The sequence below is a fragment of the Pleurodeles waltl genome, chromosome 1_1 (assembly GCF_031143425.1).
Source record: "Pleurodeles waltl isolate 20211129_DDA chromosome 1_1, aPleWal1.hap1.20221129, whole genome shotgun sequence".
Lineage (NCBI taxonomy): Eukaryota > Metazoa > Chordata > Amphibia > Caudata > Salamandridae > Pleurodeles > Pleurodeles waltl.
In genome coordinates this window covers 819232523-819256351 of record NC_090436.1, presented here as the reverse complement: position 1 = coordinate 819256351, position 23829 = coordinate 819232523, and the positions used below count along the sequence as shown (strand labels likewise).

The following is a 23829-nucleotide window of genomic DNA, read 5'->3' as shown; positions in this document are numbered from 1 at the left end:
TCCACCAATCCTGGTTCAGTGCAAAAAACTCTGCTTCCTTTCTTAAATATACAATGCACAGCAGCTCTCAGCACTGTGATCTTAGTGATCAACAACAGTTTGTGTAGTGATTTTAATTTATATTCATTCTTGTTACACCAGTTACGTTATCCTTTTCAGATGCATTTTCTTCGTAACCTTTCAGTAACTTTTCATTAGGTTTTGCTGACTTTTCTTTTTACAAGGTGCGTGCCATCTGTCTTGGAAACAGCTGTTGATGTTCGCCATGGCTTCCATCCCCCCTCTACTCTTAGCCCACACTCCCCTCCCAGTTATCCCCTCCCGCCAAGGAAGTGGAAAACAACATTGCTTATTTGGTGCCAGTGACTTCTAAATTCCTGCACATTAATGTGTGAAATAAGAATAGTATTTCCGATTTGAAAAGCACTTGTGGTTGCTGCACAGGCATTCCTTTTATTGTTCTTGTTATGGAAAAGAAAAACTCCGAGCATAATCATCACTTAGTAGTGAGTGAATGAGATCGGACGAGCCAGCACGTGTGTGAACTGACTGTTGTAGTAGCCGTGGACCAAAGTTTGAATTATCCAAAATGAATGCTTTTGGCTTTTATAAAAGTTGTTTTTAAATGCTTAAAGAAGTGTGGGCGCACGCTGCACACCTATCTTTACATATAGATCATTCGTCCTGACTCCTGACTTTGCCTCCAGGCCTGCTCTGGACATAGAAGTTGTGACCTGACCGCAAATCTCAAAGGGAGGGACGGAGGGGTTAAGGGGGCATGGAGTGAGGCAGGGGATGGGGGAATAACATTTTTTTTTAAAGTAAAATACTTACCTTTTCCCCGTGGCCACTGCATGCAGATCACGTCGTGGTCAGCCAGCCTCGTGTACACTGCAATCCTTTCCCAGCTACTCCCAGAATGATGTGGGGCCATGGAGGCTTGTTCCCACCCACCCTGTGACGAAGGGCTGCAGTGCTTCACAGCCTTGCTGACTGACAGCCAGCTTTCGAAACCCAGGGCTGATGCTAAAGCGCCCAGGCTGTTTTCTTTCACCGAGGCTTCAGTGCGTCATAAGAGGCAGTGCCTTACAGTGTTGTGGGCTGCCGGAGGCCAGGGCTGACATCAGGTAAGCCCTATAAATCCTGCGACGGCCAGCACATGTGCTGCAGCACATTTGTCTTACAAAAGTGCCTGTAGTTTTGCCTGACCCTCGCGCAGAGCGAGGGTCACACTGTTATGAATGATGCAGAAATTGAAGCTGGGGCGGAGCCCTGCAGCCCTAATGAAGAAACCGCCACTGCTTTAGGGTACCACAAATATCACATCCAAACATCAATAGTAGATACACATTGGGGCAATCACTAGCATAATTGTAAAAAGAATGGAAAATAATACTATAAAATCTTTATATAAGTAGTCGCTGTCTCAAAATTCTTCATTTATGATCGTAACAAACTACATATATTAAAAACACATTAAAATCACATACATTAGTTTATAAATTACTTCATGAAATCATATGGTTATCCAATACATAACATCATTTTCAAGGTTACATTTCAGTAATAAAATTTCATATATAAAGGAAATCAGTTGACTCGGTGTTTCAGTGGAAATCAAAATGGTTCACAACACCTTCATAAGGACATATCTTGAAAAACCTTTTTTTTTATATATAGCTGTTTTCCACAGAGGGCATCCAGCAGGTAGTAGGTTAAGTGTCCCAAACTCGTCAACAAGTGGACTGGCTCTGATTGGATGTCGGAGACATGCAAAAATTAGGGGCCCACTACAAAAATGGGTTAGTTTCTCACAGTTACATCTCTACCGGATTGTGGCGATAACAGATTTGTAGAGTGTCAAGCACTTTTAGGAGAGATATCATTTTGCTTTGCCAGCCTTAATTTTGTATACATTCAATATTGTGGGAATGCTTACACTCAGTACAATTGGTTATGGTCACAAGCCACTGGCAAAGGCTGTAGGCCTGATTGGGGCACTGGGAAAAGTTATGTCTGATGCTATATGCCTGACATGTTTATAACGAAAATTTGATGACAAAGGCAATATGTGTGGCTTATTATTGTGAAAATATTTTGTTAATGCCAGTAGACCTTTAACAGGTGATTGTTATTACAGTGTGCCATGGGCTGCCGACGGGTGTTTTATTATATAACATCTTACAAATTACCTTAATAGGCATAGTCCTGGTCACCCCTTCTGACAACATTTGAGATAGAAAATGTTCACTGTGGCTATCCTTATTAGGTAAGGCCTTTTGAGAGATGTGTATTGTTTTGTTGACTGTCATTTAGTAAATATTTGTAATTTTACAACTGTATGCATAGTGCAAACTAGCTTAGGTGCACTTCAGTAGGCCTGTGTTTATGGTGTCAAGTAAGTGATAAAATTAGTTCATTAGGAACATTTATATTGGATTCCATGAGTTTGATCTGTTTATTAGGAAAATGTATGACAAAGCCAGTAGGCCTGACTTACTTTCTGTAAACAACATGTATTAAAGGTAATACACTTTTAATGACTGGTTGTTAGTGAACTGCACTAAAGCATATAGGCAGGTATTTTGCTAAACAAAAACTCAGATTATCGTAAGAGGCAAGGGGTTTGGTGTTGGTGACCCACTCCAAAAAAACATGGGGATAGAAGATTTGTGCTTTGATATTTGGTCCTCTTAGGAGGAATATTCTACTATTTTGACCATGCAAATGTGTACATACCTAATAGTTGCCTTGTGAGAAAGCTTATGCTAACTACAGTAGATTTGAGTTATGGTTACAAGCTTATAGGTCTGAGTGGTTCATTGATAAAAGGTATTTCAGATGTCATAGATCTCTTCTGCTTATTGTGAAAAGTTCTGACAGGAGGCCTGATTTGTTTATATAAAACTCATATATTAAAGACAATAGACCGTTAAGAGCGGATTTCTAATGCACAATGTTAAAGTCTAGAGACCTGTATTTTGTTCCATAAAATCTCACAAATTATGTTTGTAGGCAAGGATTTTGGTGTTGATCCCCTTTGGCAAAACTTTTTGGTAAAGGGTTTACACTGCAGGAATGTTTTCTATAATTTTTTCAGAATGACTGACCGTGTTTGACAGGGTAAGTTGTCTGCCAGCATCTTTTATTAAAACAAATCACGAAAAAACACACAGACACACTATTTCTCTCTATCTCTTACTTTTTTTTTGTTCCAACCCTCTCTGCCATTGGTTTGTATGAGTGTCTTTTACACTTGCCTGGCATGGGGCAGTGGGTCAACCCACTTCAGATATTGGCTCTCCTACCCCTTGCGTGACACTATTTTTCTGATCAAATGTACACATCTGCCTAAAAATGACCATCCTTCTTTGCCAAGTCCCTTAGTTTTGCATTTGCCACTCTTATTGGTCCCCTGTCATTTCTTAGGGCAGCCCACTTGGCCACTGCCTCTAAGCCAGGTGACCATCATGGCATATTACTGTCCGTGCGTCCTGGACCTTTACATTGACAATACACTGTGTCCAGTACTTGGCACAATAACCACCCACTGCTATGTTTAATCTTATTTATATTGGACTATGCCAGCCATGTTTAGGCTCCGGCAGGTTTTCATTTTTTCTACTTTGATTCTTGTCAATTTTTCTTGCATAAGTTGTTGAGTTTATATGTGTGTGTTTTATTGTGGCTGTGTAAGGGGATGAATGCATGATTGGGTGGGTGGATGAGTGGAAGCAGTAGCACAAGGGTTAGTGACGGCATATATGATGGCTTATTGAGCCCCTAAACCCATCAATGACTGAAGAGGCATTTTATCTATCAGGCAGACTTATCAGCATTGCCAATTTTGGGTGTATTTGTCCTCTTTCCTATGAATGATGGTCAGTGTAAAGTTGTGTGGCATGGCCCCCTTACAGTGACTGCATCCTCGTGGGGACGTGCATAGACATGTGCACACTGTGAAATATCCTTTCGGATAATATCATTTTCATTCACCTCCCCTTCTGCAAAGCTTGGAAGACAGATTTACACTATAACTTTTTGATTTTTTTGTTGTCAAACCTAGACTAAGCATCTCCCCTTTTTTTCTTCGCGGTTTAAAAAAAAAAATGTGTAACCTCTCTTAGTATTTTGTGATTAAACAGAGACAGAGAAACCCACAATCCCTGGGTAAAGAAGTATTGAACTGAGAATGCTTCAGAAGGCTCAGCCTCTGCCAGAGAAGAGCGATCCGCAGTTAAGGCTTAATTTGCATTTGCAGCTGTGGCATTTAGCTCAAATCCTGCCTGAAAGGCTTTTAGTGTAGGTTACAAAAAGAAGAGTGCATTAGATGTCTTAAACACTCACCCAGTCTAATGAGGGGGCAATGTTAAGTATTTTTGTTCTCTTTAATAGCCATTGTTCTGCCTCGTCGGCTGCTGGGAATGAACATAAAACTCAAAAGCCTTGTGTGAAAGGGGAAAAAGCTTTCACTCTCCAATCTGCCTCCTCCGCTGCCATTGTGCCATCGGTTAAATTGCAGATAATTATGTAATTTGTGAATGCCACTTTAAACAGGAAGTATCTTCATTTTTCAGTCCAGTTTCCCTTTCATTTCACAGCTTAATACGATTGCACAAAATATCGAAATAAATTGCGATATCCTTTAGAGATGTGACATAATGTGGACTACCTAATCGATTAGCTTTGGTTGTGCCCCTTACAGAATGGTCCTTTAAAAATTATATCCGGATAATGTATATTCCAAAAGCTAACTAGTAAAGTGTATTTTTCACTTGTGCTCACTAAGACGTTCTGCCAAACGTCTCCCTGTGTGGCACGACTGACACATCCGATTCAGGGGCCACTGTGGGTTGCTAGCAGAACCAGCGATAATGATAGCAAATAATATTAATACGACCTATTAAAAATATCAGTATTAACTATTAACGCTAGCCCGAGTTGAATCGGACTGTGTTCTGACACAAAAGTGGGACACTTTCTAGTTTTGGCAGTACCTTCAAATGAGGGGGAAATCCTGAAGGACTTCATGCCTTATCCTGACATTTAATTGTGAGTAAAATAGTATAAGCTAATACAGTGCTATTAAAATGTAAATATGAATGAAGATGTACTAACTTTACTGACACACAATTCTGTGACTGTAAACATGTTGAAATGGTTAACGTATATATTGTGCCAGGAGATATTGGGGATGCGATGGAGGCAGCACACACAAGGTGAGGTCCATAATTTAAATAAAGAAACTCAAACACCCTAGAGAAATATTCACTTTAGGTTCACATTTTTATGCTATTTCATATTTTAGCTTGTAGTGATGCATAAGAATTATTAAGAGTTTGGCAGTTTCAGAATATCTGCCAAATTGGCAGATGTTTTTTCCTCCCTATTGAGAGTTTAAGCTCTATATGTGGGGACTGGACATCTGCCAATTTTTGTAACCACTCAAAACGGGGGAAGGGAATATCCACCTGCCTGTTACAGCATATTGTCGCGTAGGCTCTCATTATTCTAATGAGACTACTGGATTATGAACAGCAGAATCGCCCACGGTGTGGGAGACTAAGTCTGACCCACTGCAGGTGACACCTGTCGCTCCAATCCGGGTTTTTCTCCGGCTAACTAGCAGCGCCTCATCTCCACCCAACGATAGGGATGACTGGGCAGCCGAGCGCATGACATACTTGGCTTCTCAGGGAAGTCGTGGTCACCCAGGTGTCATCAGGTTCTCTCATTAACAGTTCAGTCTCATATATAAATGACAAACAGAGGCAGTATACGTTTCAATAATGAGTTTAATAGAATGACTGCATCTTGGATAGCAAAATGTGAGCTGCAATAACCAAGATGACACAACATGACAGTATTAAAATTGTGACGAGAAGAGTGAAGCATAAAAACAACTCTATCATATTGTCACTATAATCGATGGACTAATTCCTACCTAGGCTATGATAGAGCTCAGCATGTTAAGCTCTAATTCTGCCCTTCAGGTTCCCCTGGGAAGACATAAACCCCCCATACCTGAGCAAATGCCTGCGGTCTGCGTTAGCATCTGTAGCGAAGCAATCCGCATACAATCGTGGTTCACTGGCTGGAATCTCCCTCTAACGTGTAAGGGACAATGAAGTGTGTTTTATAATACGTAGCTGATATTCTGAGAAAATGTCCCTACTTAAGGATGTGTATTTCCTACGAATGTTGGAGACTAAACTTCTACAACGTTCACTGGCAATGTACTGTGCTGTAGCCTTGGAAGAAGCACAGAGTATTCAAGAATGTCTTTGTGGTGGGCTGTATTACGAGCGGATCAAGTAGAGTCAAAAGGTTGGGATATTTTTATAATTGAATTTTATTCTCTGTTCATTCACAGGCTATTTCTTTTAATCGTTGCTTTTAGGGTTTTAAGTCTTTGGAGTTTCTGCTTTCCTTGGCTTCTTTCTTGCTCCTAGGTTTTCCCCTTTTTCCGGTCGCCTTTGGTCTGGGGAGGATGGCCGTCTCTCTCTCGGGTTTCGGCCGAAAATGGAAGAAACAAAAATAAAGGAATCGGTAAGTACTTCTGGGATACTGGGTGGGGTACGGTGCTCGTGAGGTTTAAGGCAGCATGCGGGCAAGTTCGTGAGGGGGTGGTCAGGGTTGGGCTTTAGGGTAGCTGGGGTCCATAGTGTGCTTATATCCCTTCTTGCCCCTTCCCTTGTCTCTCCTTCACCCTCCCCGTCCTTCCTCCCACTTCCCTGGTGCCTTTCCCCGTAACAGAACCTCCCCGTGATACTCCCGTCCCTAGGAGGGACCGTACCTTGTCAAGCCACGACCCTCCTGGGTCGTGGCGGCTTTCTCGCCTCTCCGGCGTCTCTTCCTTCTCCGGCTCCCGCGTTACGTTGTTTCCTCTGAGGGCTTTTCCCTGGATCCTCGCTGGAATGGCTATCGGGTCTGTCCTCCTCTCTCCGATCGGGGTTTCCTTTCCGCCCGTCTCCTCCCCGTCTCGCGTTCCAGTCGCTCTCCGCTCTTCTCCTCCCTGGTGCTCCGTCGCGCGCTTCCCTTCCGGATCCGCCTCCCCCTTCACTCCGTGTAACCGGAAGTCGTCGACGCTGTAACGACGTGGCGTCTCCCTGTTGCCAGGGGAACGCCGCGCCGATTCCATGTAGCCGGCCGAAAGATGGCGGACTCGAGGTGAGTGAGACGGGGCCCCTTGGACCCGTCTACAACCCCCTTCCCTAGATCGGGGCTGTTCGAGGTCCGAAGACGGAGGGAACCGGGAGAGGTAGTCGGCGGGTCCCTGTAGGGAACCCGGGATATGGCGAACCTGGAATGTAAAGGGTTGCAGTTCTAGGAACCATCTCAAGATTCTGGAGTTAGTCTTTGTGAGCGGCCAGCCAGGTGAGAGGGGCATGGTCAGTGAACAAAACGAAGGACCTACCTAAGAGATAATACTGCAAGGAGTCGACGGCCCATTTAATGGCGAGACATTCTTTCTCAATCGTTGGGTAATGGGTCTCTCGCGGAAATAATTTCCTACTTAGAAAAACCACTGGGTGGTCGAAACCCTCTTCATCGGGCTGCGTAAGTACGGCTCCGAGGCCTACGTCCGACGCATCAGTATATAAGTGAAAAGTATTCATGAAATCCGGGCATTTCAGTATTGGGTCCGTGACAAGAGACTGTTTTAATCGTTCAAAGCTACTCTGTTGGAGGTCCGAAAATGGAGCTAATCTGGTGGGGTTTTGTTTGGTCAGGAGGTCAGTCAAAGGAGCAGCAATGGTGGAATAATTCGGGATAAACCGGCGGTAGTATCCTACTAAACCCAGGAACGACCGTAGGTCTTTTTTTGTTTTAGGTTTAGCTGTTTGTAATATGGCCTCAACCTTGTTTTGCTGTGGTTGTAGAGTGCCATTTCCTATGATATAACCCAAATAGGAGATTTCAGTGTTTCCTAGTAAACACTTCTTAGGGTTGGCAGTTAAACCGGCTTCCGTTAGGGTGGAAAAGACCGTATCTAGATGTACTAAGTGTTCTTGCCAGGTTTCGCTAAAAGTGACTATGTCGTCTAGGTAGGCGGCTGAAAACATTTGGAATGGTTTTAAGATTCGATCCATCAGACGCTGGAAAGTCGCGGGGGCGCCGTGAAGACCAAACGGCAAAACCGTAAATTGGTAAAGGCCGGAAGGGGTTGAAAAGGCTGTCTTTTCCTTGGCACCGGGATGGAGGGGTATCTGCCAATACCCCTTGGTTAAGTCCAGGGTGGATAAATAACGAGCCTTCCCTAATTTCTCCAAGATGTCATCCACCCGGGAAATGGGGTAGGTGTCAAAAAGGGAAATCTCGTTAAGTTTGCGAAAATCAATGCAAAATCTTATCGATCCGTCAATATTTCCTGGGGAAAACCAATTCGGGAAAACACTGTGATCATGGCTTGGGCTATTGTCTTGGTGGTCATGCTGGCGAGGGGTATGGCTTCTGGGTATCTAGTCGCATAGTCAACTATGACTAATATGTAGGTATGCCCTTTAGAAGAGGAAAGGAGGGGTCCCACCAGGTCCATGCCCACTCGTTTGAAGGGGGTATCAATAATGGGTAAGGGGTATAATGGTGCTTTCCTGGGCAACCCTGGTTCAGTTAATTGGCATCGAGGACATTGGGAACAGTATCTACGAATCTGAGCGTATATTCCGGGCCAATAGAATTTTCGCATTAGGTATTCTTCCGTTTTTTCCCGACCAAAATGACCTCCCCCGGGTTGATTGTGGGCTAAAAACAGTACGTGAGCTCTAAATGGTTCTGGAACAACTAACTGTTGTTTGGTTTCCCCTTTGGCTGTTTTAGTGATCCGGTATAGGAGATGTTTCTTGATAAGAAAATAAGGACCCACCTCATTAGTGATCTCTGTTCGGGCTGAGTTCCAAGCATGGGAAAGGGTAGGATCTTCTCTCTGGCTGCTTTGGAAGGAGATGGGTCTGCTACTAATCTCTGCTACTAGTTTAGGAACATCCTTTGTCTTTCGGGTTTCCTGATACTGTCTTTTCTCCCGTCTTTTCTTGTTTCGTGTAAGTTTCTTCCGGTCCGGTGGTACTTCTAGGGGGACTTTGGAAAAAGGGGCTTCGGTCCACCACTCGGGAGCCCCAACGGGTTTACGGACTTGATCTAATAAGTCATAGAATCGACTATAATCAGTCCCGATAATGCAATCCTCGATGAGTTGCTCCATGACTCCTATCGAAAGCATATCCTGAAAGGGGCCCCATTCTATCTTGACCGTGGTGAGGGGATAAGTTCCTTTGTCTCCATGTATACAACATATGGAGACCCAGCGGTTAGTGACCGAAGTATCCACAGGGATTATATCCTTCCTGATTACGGATTGGCCACACCCTGAATCAATTAGTGCCGAAATCATCAGTCCATTTATGGTGACCAGGTATCTAAATTTCTCATTCCCTTTCCCTGTACACAGAACTCTTTGTCGTGTAACCCCAATTTCCATAGGTTCCGGTCCTTCGGATTTCCTGGGACATATTCTGGCTATATGCCCCCATTCTCCACAGTGGAAACATTGTGGGGACTGCATAGGGTGATGTTCTAGGGGTGTAGGGAGCCGCGGTTCCTCTGGGAAATACCTGGGAGTTGGTTTTAGTGGAGGGATGGGGTTTTTTTGGAAAGGTCTCGGGGTGACGGTTTTACTTTCCGTGGAACGATGGAAAGCACAAGCTAAATCAATCGCAACCTCAGTGTTCATGTTTGGATGTTGTCGGATCCAGTTCTTGGTACCAAGGGGTAGTGAATCCAGATACTGTTCTAAAGTAATTGTCTTAATGACATCCTCCCGAGTGGTCCCTATGGGTCCTAACCATTTTTGAGCCAGGTCTTTCACCCGAAAATAGAGGGAGCGAGGGTCCTCGTTCGCACTCCATTTTATTTTTCTAAATCGTAACCGGTAATATTCCGTATCATGCCCAACCCGCCCCAGGATACTTTTTTTTATCTCTTTATAGGGGGTCGTACCATCAGGGTTGGCGGATTGGTAGGCCGTCTGCAGGAATCCTGTAAGCAAGGGGGCCACATACTGACCCCAGCGATCCTCTGGCCATTGAGCAGAAGAGGCTACCCTCTCAAAATTCGTAAAAAATGAGTCTGGGTCTTCCCCTTCTTGGTACTTTTGGAGGACTGAACTGGGAACATTTGGGTGTACCTTACTGGCCGCGATGGTACTGGTTAGTTTTTGTATTGCAGTCTCATGCACTAATTGATTATTGGCTAGTATTGTAGCCTGACTTTTTAACGCCGATTGTAAGGCCTCCCGGTCTTCCTTGGCCTCTCTTTGGTGGGCTTCCCACACCAACTGCAGATGTCTCTGTCCTTCTGCGAGTTGTTTAATTATGTCCTCAAGGGATGGGGCTTCACTCATGATGAAACGCTCGTAAGCCCACCTGAGAAGTGATCCCACTTCTGACACCACTGTGGTGGGCTGTATTACGAGCGGATCAAGTAGAGTCAAAAGGTTGGGATATTTTTATAATTGAATTTTATTCTCTGTTCATTCACAGGCTATTTCTTTTAATCGTTGCTTTTAGGGTTTTAAGTCTTTGGAGTTTCTGCTTTCCTTGGCTTCTTTCTTGCTCCTAGGTTTTCCCCTTTTTCCGGTCGCCTTTGGTCTGGGGAGGATGGCCGTCTCTCTCTCGGGTTTCGGCCGAAAATGGAAGAAACAAAAATAAAGGAATCGGTAAGTACTTCTGGGATACTGGGTGGGGTACGGTACTCGTGAGGTTTAAGGCAGCATGCGGGCAAGTTCGTGAGGGGGTGGTCAGGGTTGGGCTTTAGGGTAGCTGGGGTCCATAGTGTGCTTATATCCCTTCTTGCCCCTTCCCTTGTCTCTCCTTCACCCTCCCCGTCCTTCCTCCCACTTCCCTGGTGCCTTTCCCCGTAACCGAACCTCCCCGTGATACTCCCGTCCCTAGGAGGGACCGTACCTTGTCAAGCCACGACCCTCCTGGGTCGTGGCGGCTTTCTCGCCTCTCCGGCGTCTCTTCCTTCTCCGGCTCCCGCGTTACGTTGTTTCCTCTGAGGGTTTTTCCCTGGATCCTCGCTGGGATGGCTATCGGGTCTGTCCTCCTCTCTCCGATCGGGGTTTCCTTTCCGCCCGTCTCCTCCCCGTCTCGCGTTCCAGTCGCTCTCCGCTCTTCTCCTCCCTGGTGCTCCGTCGCGCGCTTCCCTTCCGGATCCGCCTCCCTCTTCACTCCGTGTAAGCGGAAGTCGTCGACGCTGTAACGACGTGGCGTCTCCCCGTTGCCAGGGGAACGCCGCGCCGATTCCATGTAGCCGGCCGAAAGATGGCGGACTCGAGGTGAGTGAGACGGGGCCCCCTGGACCCGTCTACAGTCTTGTTTGAGAACAGAGTGCTGGCCTAGGCGAAAAAAGTTAGATAAACGGAAAATAAAATAAGACCGTAAAAGTGGTTATTGTAACAATAATAAAGCAACATGGAATAAAATATATCTAGGTTAAAGTGCACAGCGGCCTAGTGTGTTAAAATAACGTGCATGGAGCTATAACTAAAATGGCTACACAACAATATGATGGGATGTTTGCCACCAGGGTTCGTACTACACCTGCCAATTTTCAAAGAAAAGCACTTCACTTCATACTGAGCTGTTGGAGTTCAGTCACTAAGGCTATGAAACATTTTCTCCTGCGCCACCAGAGGAATGTGATTTGATACATTGTATTTGACCAGACAAACACACAGTCTGTCCACCAATACAGTTGTCCGTGTACCTTTGGTACTGAGCGATGTGCCCAGTTATTAATCATGAATGTGGATAGACCCAGCAGGCTGCATACCTCTCACAAGTAGGAACATTAACGCCAAGCCTTGAAGACAGATCTGGTAGGTGGGCAGGTGTGCGAGGTGGAGATGGCATTCTCAGATTTCATGATTTCGGCTTTCTGATGGATGTCTTGCTCTTGATGGTACCCATATGTTTTCACAAACTCTTGGTAGGTTTTTTAAATGATATATGAAATGATTTTCCTTCTATTGGTGAAGGCAATGTTCAATGTTCACATATCTGGAGCTGGTGGCTTCTAAATATCTGGATTGGTCCTCCCCTTTTTTCACTTGGGATTCGTTGTCTTGTGAGAGCAAACGTTCTTGAGCCCTGCCAACTATTAGTCACAATCTTTATGAATTAAGCGGACTATGCAGACAGTCTTTCATTTTCGTGCTGGATCATTGTTCTGCTTTTCCCCATAGTAAAGCTTTATCACAACCCCTTTCAAAGGGCCATAGGGCAAGCAGAAGCTTGTGGGCCTAACTGTGTGGTTTAAAGCCTTTTACTACTGATGTCCAGAGTCCCGTCCAGCTATGGGTTGTGAATAACTGGGCCAAGTACTACCCCTTTGAGCACTTGACTCTCAGTGAAAGTGTAGATTGAGCAGCCCGAGATTTTTAGTGAGCAAAGTAGGTGTGAGACTCAAGACTCTTGAGTACACACAATAAAGGCAATAAGATTATTGTCCATTCAAATACTTGCCTTAAAAAATGAAGGTTTATTGTGATGACAACAAGCATAGAATCCACACACTAAATAATCCGTGCAGCCTCTTAAGGTTATTGTGATAGCACTGTCCCTGGCCGAACCCTAGAGTCCCTCTGTCCCATCTAATGATGTTGACTATTCTCCATTCTGTACTGGAGACGACTCCTCTCATATGCGGCCCATGCAACAAAAACAATTTCCCTGTCTCGCTTTAAGAGTCAGTGCTAGAAGCTTTTAGGCGTAAGCTTGTGAAAGTCCCCAGCAGTCCTGACAGCCTGGAACAGTCTTGCAGGACCTGATGACAGCTGGCAATCTAAGGAGGGTGTAGGTGCTCCTTTGCGTGTCCTGTTCTCCCAACACTGAAGGTCAGTGACCTCCCTGGGTCTTTCCTCAATTACGTGTTGCCTCCTCAGCACAACGGACCAGAGCACACCCCTTGGTCACACAGGGTCGCTAACCTTGCCACGCACACTGATGACATCCTCATCAGTGTGCCTCCTTCCTGGTGATATGGTAGTTACCAACTTTGGCAAGATAGGCAAGCAGCCTGCACTTTTGCAGTGGTCCTGACTAGAGTAGGCATCTTGCACTTCCTCGCTGGGATCCACCCACCAGGATCCCTGCTGGGCCTCGGTTCCTCAATGCTCTCCTCATCCTTACAGAGTCTACTCATCTTGGCAGCCAGACAAAGACTGGTGCTCCAGGCTCCGGGCAAGTGGGCTTGACTTCTTGAGTAATGCCCCCCTCACCCATCAGTGAAACTAGCAGACACTGTTCCCTTGTCCTGGTCCCAGCAGCTAGAGGTCTTAGTCATCTTCTTTCTTCTCATGACAGCATTGTTGAACAACTTGTGGGTCTCATGCCTCCATCTTTATAGTGCAGCTTTATATACAAATGGGATTTACTGTCTAGTCCTGTGAAAATCGGTTGTCAGCTGTTTTGAAGTGTTCTCGCCTCTGTACTGCCTTTTGTCAAATGGACAGCCTGCCACAACAGAAATGGCTCCAATTCTGAATGGGGCATAACACAAGCCAAGGGGTTCACACCTCGCTGGCAGCCTCCACTGAAATATGCCTTAAAAGGTTCAAAGACCTAAGCATTCCCCTCTATCAAGATTTCTTGCTCCACAGTGCCAGTATTACCAGTCCCACCATCTTCCTGACAATGAGCCCAGACCCACTGTCCAGTAACTCTTCCTGGAACTAAAAAGACCTTTGATATGCACAGATGCTGCTCTGCTCACCTTCCTTCAGGGTGTGCTCCCACCCCAGTTCTCGAGTATGTCAGCAGTACACATCTGTCTGAGAATTTCAGTCGTGTCATCTCTTAGCCTCTCCAGGCCCTGTTTCCAAAATGGAATCCATATGCCTCCATGTTACCTAATACACACAGCTGCACACACATCCCAGTGCACACATGCTTTTATCATGGGCTGTTTGCTGTTGCACACAATTCATGCAGGGCAAGTTTCAGTTAAGTACACAGTGAAAAAACAAAACTTCCCAAGGGGAAGAAACCAGTCACCACACAATCTCAAATATTCAATCACTCAAATGATCAATCTCAAAAAAAGGAATCTGATGATAATAATTTAATAATACAATCCCATGCAATTAAAAAAACCAATATAACAACAATCCCAATACAGAAACAAATAATAAAAAATTGCATATAAAAGATAAAATCCAACATGAGGGAGACAAAAGAAGACATCTACTTTAGTCTATTTTAAGTAAACTGTCCCAGTTCTGGTAAATGCAAGGCAATCGATTTCTGTAACCAATCCCTGTTCGATTTAGGCCGGCTCCTCTAGGTCCAGTAATATCAATTAGCGTTGACGCGTTTTGGTGGTCTTTAAGGTCCTTTCACCACCTTCTTCAGAACTAAAGAATGTGCTTCCGACAATTATTAACCAAATCTTCATCAAAAGCAAATCAAACCATCATGACCGATCCATATGTTGATATGTATACTGTCCTTTGCATCACAATAGTCTTTTAAAAGTTAAATTCATGGAATCCACAATTTAGTTTAACTAAACCCCCGGGACCATATACTGTCAATACGGTTCCCAGCCTCAAATCGGCATAACGGAGCTTGACTCTCGTCCTTTTCGTCTTTAAGTACACAGCCACTGAACTTTACTTGATTGGGATAGGAGGCACCACTCTTAAAAATCCTAGACTACTGATCACTATGAAAAAAGCAAAATTGGTATGATGCCACCACCGTGCTTATGTCACTTAACTCCTGGTAGGGGCAGTAGCTTCTACCATAACAAGGGTAGCACTTGGTGCACCCTTATGATAAATGGTAAAACATTTTGTTTCACGCAACGACTACTCCGAAGAGTGTCCCGGCGCATAGCAGAAAGGTCTGAAGATCGACAAGCACTAATGTAGTGAATCCTATTTTGTTTTAGTGGGAAGCAGGAGTTAGCTTAGCCCTCTGGCTTGTAGACTTGTGCCCCCATCGCCCAGTGACGTTTACCCTACGTAGTTCGCTCTGTTTTAGCACATTTATTTAATTATATTTTTCAAGATTGGCTGCAGTGTTTCTAGTTAGGCCAATATTTTAGTTTCATGTTATCAGTGCCAACGTGCTAAGGCATCACTATCAAGCGACTAAGATAAACAAGCTGAAGGTATTCACTTTAGGGACTTTCCCTCTTACGTGCTTTTGAGGGAATTGTTTATATAAATTACCGTCCTAAGCATTTAGTTGTTATCTATTGATTGGGAACAGACCTACTCAGGGGTCCTATCAGATCTATAAAAATACATTTCACACACAGTTAGAGGGATTCCAACCAGATGCCATTGTTGCCACACGTCACCTTGACAGTGAACCAGTTTTAGTGTCCTCACGGAGTCTGAGTTAGAGACCTCATTCAAAGGTAACGAGGGTTGGTGGGTCTCTTCTTATGGACACCGCATTGGCAGATTAGATTTACAATACCTAGCTCTCTTTAGGTTAGGTTCACAACATAAGGGTGTTAGGACATACTTCATATCTCCTGTCATTTCATGTTATTGCACGATGGTGGGGTCTTCGTACTAATGACTCTTGTTTACACAGTTTTGTTTCTTGCAGTGTTCATTATCCTAATTATTGCAGCCCTGCAATTTATCGTACATTGCCGTATTGTTAGTAAAAAACGTATTAAGATTTTTACTGCGTCTCTCTTCATTGCCTGTTTTTAATTGAGACATGTTAATGTGAGAAAGGGGTAATCTCCATTTAACCAAAACACTCCCTGAGATGTCACACTCTTGAGTCCATGCATAAAGACTGCCACAAATCACCATTTACTGTTTGGGTTTTTGGTGAGGTACTGCTAGTGAGCCGGGAGGGTTGGGGACGACAGTTGAGACTTGTTGTAGGACTGGCATAGTCACCTACAAACATAAGTACTGTCCTCCTTAAACCACCAGTCTTGCCTAGAGCAAGAGTCAAACGACAACACTAATCATGCACAAAAAGCAAGGTTTTCAACTTTAAAAAAATATATTGTAGCATTCCTTGTGGCTTGAAGCTCCAAAGTGATCTTATGCCAAACTACAGCTCCTTGATAGGTAAATAACCTTCCTCCCATTCCAGCTTGTTTGATTTTGGGAACTGCCACCAAACGGTTTATTAGCTGATCTCAGGATTTTGTGTGGCCAGTAAAAACTAAATCTTACTCTGAGATAAGCTGCTCCAGTTTGGTAGAATGCCCCTTGTACTAGAACTAGTGCTTTAAACATGATCATTTTCTAAATGGGGAGCCAATGAAAATGTACAGATGCAAAGACATCTGCTTTCTAATCTGTAAATTCAGAAGTAGACTAGCAGCAGAGCATTTTGGACAACTTGCAGCTTACCCACTAATTGTTCTGGTAGTCCGAAGTATAAGGCATTGTCATAGTCTTATCTTGAGGTTATTAGGGCCTAAATCACAGTTTTCTTAGCTGAGAAAGACAGCAAGTATGTAGGACCCCAAAACATGAACCCACCACTGAGTCTTAAAAGATAACTTATCATCCGATGTAACCCCCAATTTCTTAACTGAGCCCTCGTGCAAGCTTTGGGGGAGGGGCGTATATTCAGGCTAAAAGGTCTGCCAGCATTCAGTCTTGATATTAATTAAAAAAACAGAAATTCCGTTTTTTCTGTCTTACACTTTAGTTGATCAGCCACCCACTGGAAACTGTAGTCAGCCAGGTTTTAATCTGGACTCCGGAAATCTCTTCACCCTTGCCAAAACAAAACAGCAACTGCGTATCGTCGGCATATGATACAATTTTTTGTCATCAGTCAGAGCCAAGGGAGTTAGATTAAACAAAGTTGGACTTAGTGCTGAGCCCTGCGGGGCTCCCACTGTCCATTCACGTGGTTCCATGGAGAAGGAAGGGATCCAGATTTGTTGAGGTCTATCTGCCAGAAAGGAAGTGAACCAATCAAATGCCAGTCCGGTTAATCCTATTGCCTGTGGATGTGCTAGGAGTCCTGAGTGGGGCACTGTGCCAAAGGCTGATGATAGATCTAACATTATCAGTACAGCCTTTCCCCCGTTGTTTAAAATGCCTTTGATTTGTTCTGAGACCTCCATAAGCGCGGTCGCTGTACTAAAGCAGGGCCTAAACCCGGACTGGCTGAAATGAAGTGAGTTGTTTCTAGATAATGGGAAAGCTGATGGTTCACATACTTTTCAAGAATCTTAGAAAATGCTGGGATCAAGGAGGTAGGTCTATAATTAGCTGGAATACTCCGATCTGCTGATGGCATTTTTTATCAAAGGTAAAATCTTTGCTTCTTGCTTCAGGATAGTGGCATTGTAACATTTGCTAAATATATGGTAAGCATCTTATCAACCAAAGGGTTGATGATGAAAGCCCCTACCAGCATGGATCTGACAGAGAGCCAGATTTCAGAATACTCAGGCTAACATTGAGATCTCCAGTGATAGCGTTTCAACACTGTTCAGAGTCAAATTGATTAATTGGTTGGAACTGACCTGTCCTAGATTAGATGGCTCTACAATTGCCTGTGTCCATGTGGACAAACTGGCATAAATCTTCTAGATTTTCATCTGAAAATACATAGCCAGTTGCTCACACCAGTCCAGTGAAGGGTGGGCCCTTACACTCGCTGTCGGGGTCATAAAGCTTTTAACGATCGCCAATATTTCCCTTTTGTTCTCTGCATTCTCAATCTTGTCCCTTAGGTACTGATGTAGTCTAACCTTTATTAGAGCCCTTTGTGTCACAAAGGTCATCAGAATGTGACAGTTTGTTTTATGTTAGTTTAGTGGTTAAACGTAGTAAGCTGCACTCGCACTCAATTTAAATGTGCACTTGCTTGTATTTAAGAGTTCGTCCTAGTTGGCATTTGAATTAAATCACGTTAGGATAAAATTGATATATAATGTAATTTAGACTCTAGACTAACAGTGCATATAGAAACAATATTGAATTTCTCATAATTAGTAAATGATAGAGTTTAAAAAGTATGTATAAAAGTGAAAGAAATTGAATTCTCTGTACTTAATGAAACACAGTAGCAAAGCTTTCCCGTTTGAAATAAAAGTATTATTCATATTAATGAAATATTAATGCTGAATTTGAGTTTGTATATTACGTGTTTTATTAAAACGTATTAATTGCATTATTAGGATTCCCTTGTGTTAGTATGAGTTAAGCCTGTTGAAGCTTGTAACTTGTGATTGTGCTAGAAATGCTGATGACGTGAACTTTCTTTTAGGTTTTGTTCTCAGGAGAAGCTCAGCTAGTTGGTAATAGGTTCTATTCTTTCAGTATAGAGAGAATGTAACATAGTGTCCTTGATGGAAGAACATTGTGAAACATGGACTGGTATTATATACAATTGTTTCAAACTTGTGTGAAGTCACACAGACGGAAGATGTTCCCATGACAGACCTGGGAAAGAACTGGACTGCTTTAACTTGGGAGTCTGGTGATCGATTACTATTGGATGATGCCCCTCCAGTGTGACATGAACTGATACCTTTGACGAATGAGAATGCTTTGCGAAATCCAAAATACTGATGGACATTTTGAACTTTGAGCAGTCCCTGACAGATTTCCTGCCCTCAGATGCCGTCGTCGTGATGCTTGCTGATCCTGGTGATTTGCTGATGATTTCCTGAATTTTGTACCCTTGGAGAGGTATTTTCCTCTCTGCCATTGCATTTGAAATGCCCTTTTAGACTTAGAAATCCTTTATTTTCCCTTTCAGACCACGTTTTTTTATAAGCTGGCGCTTTCCTTTTTTTCTTATCTTTTACCTAACTTGGTTAGTGACCTGCAACCAGAGATTCTTTGACCAAATTATTTTTGTCTTTTTTATGCTTTTTGTATTTTGCCCTCATTGGTTTCTCCTCACACGTCTGTCACTGAACAGCCAAAGATGTTTGACTCTGCTAATTCGATTTGACTGTCAATTTTGAGCAACACATAATTTCTGTAACTCAGAGATTCTTGTTGCTGATATTCTTCTTGAATGCTTAATTTTATTAATGTTAGTTCACCTAAATATATTTTGACGCCTTGGGCAACCCTTGGTAATTATGTACCTTTAAGTTTGGTTTTGCGCATTGTCTACAAGGCTTTGAGCTTGTGTTTGTAATAAGTTATTCATTTTATTTCCTTATTGGAGTTTTTCTTCCGTGGCTGCATTGGTCATGGTGTTTAAATTATGTGGGGTTGTATTGAAATTCTGCTAATGGTTCTACCGCACCACTTACTGGGTCCAAAGTTTCATCCACCTTGAAGAGCATTGATTCCTGCGAAGGATGAAAATGCTACATCAGTTTTGTTTAGCTGCTGTAATTTCATAGTTTCAGCATATTTCTTAAGAGCTGCTTCATAGCTTTCCTTAATATCTGTGTTCTATTCCTTCTGCCAATGTCTTTCTAGTGCCTTACGCCTTCTTTTTTCTCTGCCTATTCAGACTGTTAGAGAACCAGGGAATAGACAGATTGTTTTTTATTGTTCTGCAAGGAAGAGGTGGTGCTAGTTTATCAATGGCATTCCTAATCCATTTACCAAGTATCTTTACATCCATCTCTAACTTGACAGAGAGAGAGAGGGGGGGGGGGACTGCTAGCTCCCAAGGCAAGAGTAAATTCACCTGAATTTTATGGAATGCTCTCTGCAATACAAGCCCGTTAGTCTGGGGCTCGTTGGTGTTGACTGGTACCTTCCTGGCCCAACAAAGCTGCATTACCATGAGACCGTCCTAGGTCATGGCCCACCCACATGCTCCATGTCTGCCTATGACCAAAAATCATTACCGGGGGTCATGATTTCCAGGGAACAGGGGCACTCCGGTCAGGGGTGCTTGTCTGTTACAAAGCAGGGGACTTTTCCATCCCAACATAGACATCTGACTCTATAGTTTGACTCCTTTATTAGGTTTAGATGTATTGATGCTTTTGAAGCACATTTCATAAATGTATTAAAATGACTGGAGTATGTTACATGAGGTTGTAGGCTTTTTCTTTGGTTCATTGAGACAGATAAGTGTTGTGCTTGGTGTATGGCGCTTTACCATTGCCCCCATGTCAAGGCAGTGTTTGATTTTGTTATTGGTGTATAGTGGTAACATTATCTTGTCTTAACAGAGTCCCTGGCAGGATGATATTCTTGCTATTGTTGTTAAGTGTACATAACTGCAATAGCTGACCGAAACAAGTGTTTTATTTAACTGTTATCATCTTCAGCCACATTAAAAGATTATGTAAGATATCTGTAGAGAAATATAAACGTAAAATGAAATGCCAATGTGAGATGCACGCTTGGTGTATGGATACAAACTTGTCCAATTGTGCTGTTAAACGCCTTATAAACACACAAAAATTAATACATGAAATTGTCCTCATTCAAAATACCAAATTACAGGCCTGATTTAGAACTTGGCGGATGAAATACTCAGTCATAAATGTGATGGCTATCCTGTCCGCCGTATTACAATCTCCATAGAATATAATGGGATCGTAATACAGCAGACCGGGATAGGATTATTCCATTCTGCCAAATTCTAAATCTGGCCCTATGTTTTTTATCTTTAAAATAAACATGGCGGCGTGTGTTTAGAGGAACTTTTCATGTATTCTTTCTTTGACATAAATTATCCTTGCGTACATCTGTCTTGCGCTCATTATTCACTCCATAGTCACCTTCACACTCCTTCCACATTACCTGTTCTAAGGATCATTACTTGCTCAATTGTCACTCCTTTCCTAATGCCTTTAATTTCTTCATGTTCCTTATCCGCTTGAGTGCACTATTAGTGTCTCAATCTATCTTTCCTCCGTGCCCTGCATCTGTCACAAGATCTTCTCGGTCACCCCTTACCGTCTCCCCACGCTGTCTCAGTTCCATCCATGTTGTTCACGTCTAGCCCCCTGCTTCAAAGCGGTAAACATTGAGTGAGCTAATTATGGCGGTAATCCTGGAGCGGTGCGTTTGAAAGGTCGCTTGGCAAGTCATTTGCGACGTTGCTCGCAGTGGAAAGAAATATGTTCAAGCTGACGGTTCCAGGAAAGTCTGGTGGTGCAGCTGGAGTGGTGCAGGTAATTGCAGAGCAGCGAACTGCAGCAGGTGTGTCGTATCGTGGGGTCCACAAGCAGTCAAAGCTCGTTTGTGTCAGAAGATGCCGACTGGGACAGATGTGGAAATGGCGACCATGGTGGACAGGCCTGTGGGTCATGTGAAGGTAGACTCCCCACGCAGCCAACTTTGGTGTGGCCATGAAGTCTGGACATGCCACAGCACGGTTCTAATGTGCAATGTTTCTGAGCATGTACACCTAGCAGCTCAGCAGCTGCAGGCGTTTAATTTCTCAGAAACGCACACCGGCCTGAGATTGTTTAATAATGCAGAGGCAGGACGAGTGTTAAAGGCACGGCCGCCTTGAGAACATGACAGGAAATTGACTATGTGAGCCTGTCATGGAAGCATATTAGGATATGTCTCTGTAAAAGTTAAAAACAAAAAAAGGGGACGTCGCCTTTAGGGTCTGTCAAAGTACTGAAACGGTTTCAAAGAGAAGGTGGCAGGCTGAACGCTTGCAGTGCCTCGCCTTTGTCCTTTGTTACTTGGTGCAGGATGTGTAACTTGAAGTGTATCCTGTTTCCCTTTCACAAAAGAGACCCCGTTCCCTTGGTAACCAGCATCGCTGCCTGAGGATCGCATCTCACCTGCGCCAGCAACGCCGACCACTGAGGCTCGAAAATATGTGCCACTTCAGGGTCATTGGCCCGTTACAAATATTTTATGGAAAACAATCAAGTCTTAAACGTTAAAAGGTGAGGAAGGGCTCTGTCGATTTATAAAATAGTTGAAGTCAAGTTGAAGAGTTAATCTTTGGGTATTATGAAGAAGTAAAGGAGACGGGATTTCATTTCCGGATGTTCTTTTTGAGTTATTGCTTATCTTTGCACATGAAATGTAGGAAGCAGTTTAGTGTTTCAAACCTTCTGATTCGGTGTACCGCGGGCTTTGCAAGCGCTAAACCCCTTTTTCACATTTACTAAACCCATTTAACGTTTCGGAAAAGTTGTTTCTGAATTGTTAAATGGGTTTAGAAAACCAGAAGCAACTGGGTTTTGGAAGGGGTGTGTTTAGGGCATCCCTTCCAACCATTCATGCTTTGTGCCAAAACTCCAGTTGCAAAACAAAACAATAATATTTTATTGATTCATCAAAGGAGGTGGCCCCTTTTCCTTAGTGAATGTTGAAAAAACATGTGTTAGTAGGCAGTGGTCTGTTGAACCATTGTACACTCCTAAAAAAACATTTGTGAAACGTTTAATTTTTTTTAACACATCCTGTTTTTCTTTAAAGAAAACAAGCTGCATTTTTTAAAAAAATGACTGCTTTATTTAAAACCAAACACAGACATAGTCTTCTGCTGACCCCAGAAGACCACAGTTCCTCTGATGGCAAGAATGGTCTTGTCGCATTTGCAACCTACTTCATTAACATTAATGAGGTAGGTTGAATTGCGACCCACTATAATTCTGTGTTTTGTGAACTGACATATTAGTATATAGGACAACTTGCAAAATACCAATCCGTTCAGTTAAAAGTAGGTACACAAACTGCAGTCACTTTTACAGACTGCATGGTATGTACACCTGTCCCATGGCTCCTTAAAGTCTGAGCTATTGTACTGGCTTTTAATGCTGAAGGTGGATATATCTAAGGCATTGCTTAGTTTAACCTGGTGTTTGCAGGTGGGGCTCATCGAAAATCATTTTTGGAACTAGGCACTTATTTTTTCCTCATTAGACTTTGACCCAAGGCAAGAGAGAAAAAAAACATACAAGGAGGACAGAAGGCGGTAGAGAATGATGACAAATAGGGACCAAGAAAGAAAAGCAGGGTTGGAGAAGAATCTGCAAGAGTGAGAAATGGAGTCTGGAATGTGTGGTGGTGGATGAAACTGGCATGTAGTGGAATAAACACTAAAAAGCTTTGGTATTCGGCAGCCCTGACATTTTGGTAGTAAAGGCTGAGGTCTTGGGAGCAAAACTTTGAGCCCCAGCACTTATTATTCTACAAGTTAAGCACTGATCCAAGGGAGTGTTGAGATATTTAATTAAAAGTTTAACTTCAATGGGATCTTGTAGTTACATAGTTTATTTCTGACACTACAGCAAGGGGTGGGATTTTAAAGAACCCTACAGGAGCTGGAGGAATGTTCTGTGTGAAAAGAACTCCCACAACTACATAACTTTACTTGGTGGTTGAGAAGACTTTGAGATTTGATGGGTGCTGCGTAGATTGGCCAAATTCTGGGTCTGGAAACTCAGAGTTGGAAGACCTGGTAGTAGCAGTGCACTTTATCCATTAATTACTCGACAGTTTAGTCCAGGGGTCCCTTTGTCCACTTTAGCGGTAGACAGCAAATTCATTAACTGAACTTAACTGTTGAGTTTTTTTTTTTTTTTTTTTTTTTTTAGCTTCACTTACCAATGACTTTCTTTGAGTGATAGTGACTCTACTAGGTAAATGTAAATGTCACATCATAGAAAAATATAAAGACTCAAAGGGAGTTGAGATGTCATTTCATGCTGTTTTAGTTTGTAACACTGCATAGCAAGAGTGCTTCTAGGCGCACATATTTTGGACAAGCAGCAGCTGTATTGCTGGACTATTGGCCCTCCCAGTTAAAAGGGCGGCTCAGAACATGGCGGATTGTGCCTGACCTGTACAGCTCTTCTACATAAGGTAGCAGTCAGTGGTGGTTAATCACTTTTAAGAAGAGATTTAGTGGTATTTATATACAGTAA

The 23829-nt window shown here is 43.3% G+C and overlaps 1 protein-coding gene across 3 annotated transcripts in view; it reads left to right on the top strand.

Annotated features, from left to right (window-relative positions):
- KANK1 (KN motif and ankyrin repeat domains 1) overlaps positions 1-23829 on the top strand; it is a 561634-nt gene that overhangs the window by 118694 nt on the left and 419111 nt on the right. Inside the window, exon 1 of one of the 3 annotated variants that reach the window (XM_069228570.1) lies at positions 10694-10714. The exons of the other annotated variants lie outside the window; for them this stretch is intronic. The gene's annotated coding sequence lies outside the window, so the exon portion shown is untranslated. Of the gene's footprint in view, positions 1-10693; positions 10715-23829 lie in introns of those variants that run through there. 3 annotated transcript variants of the gene reach the window in all.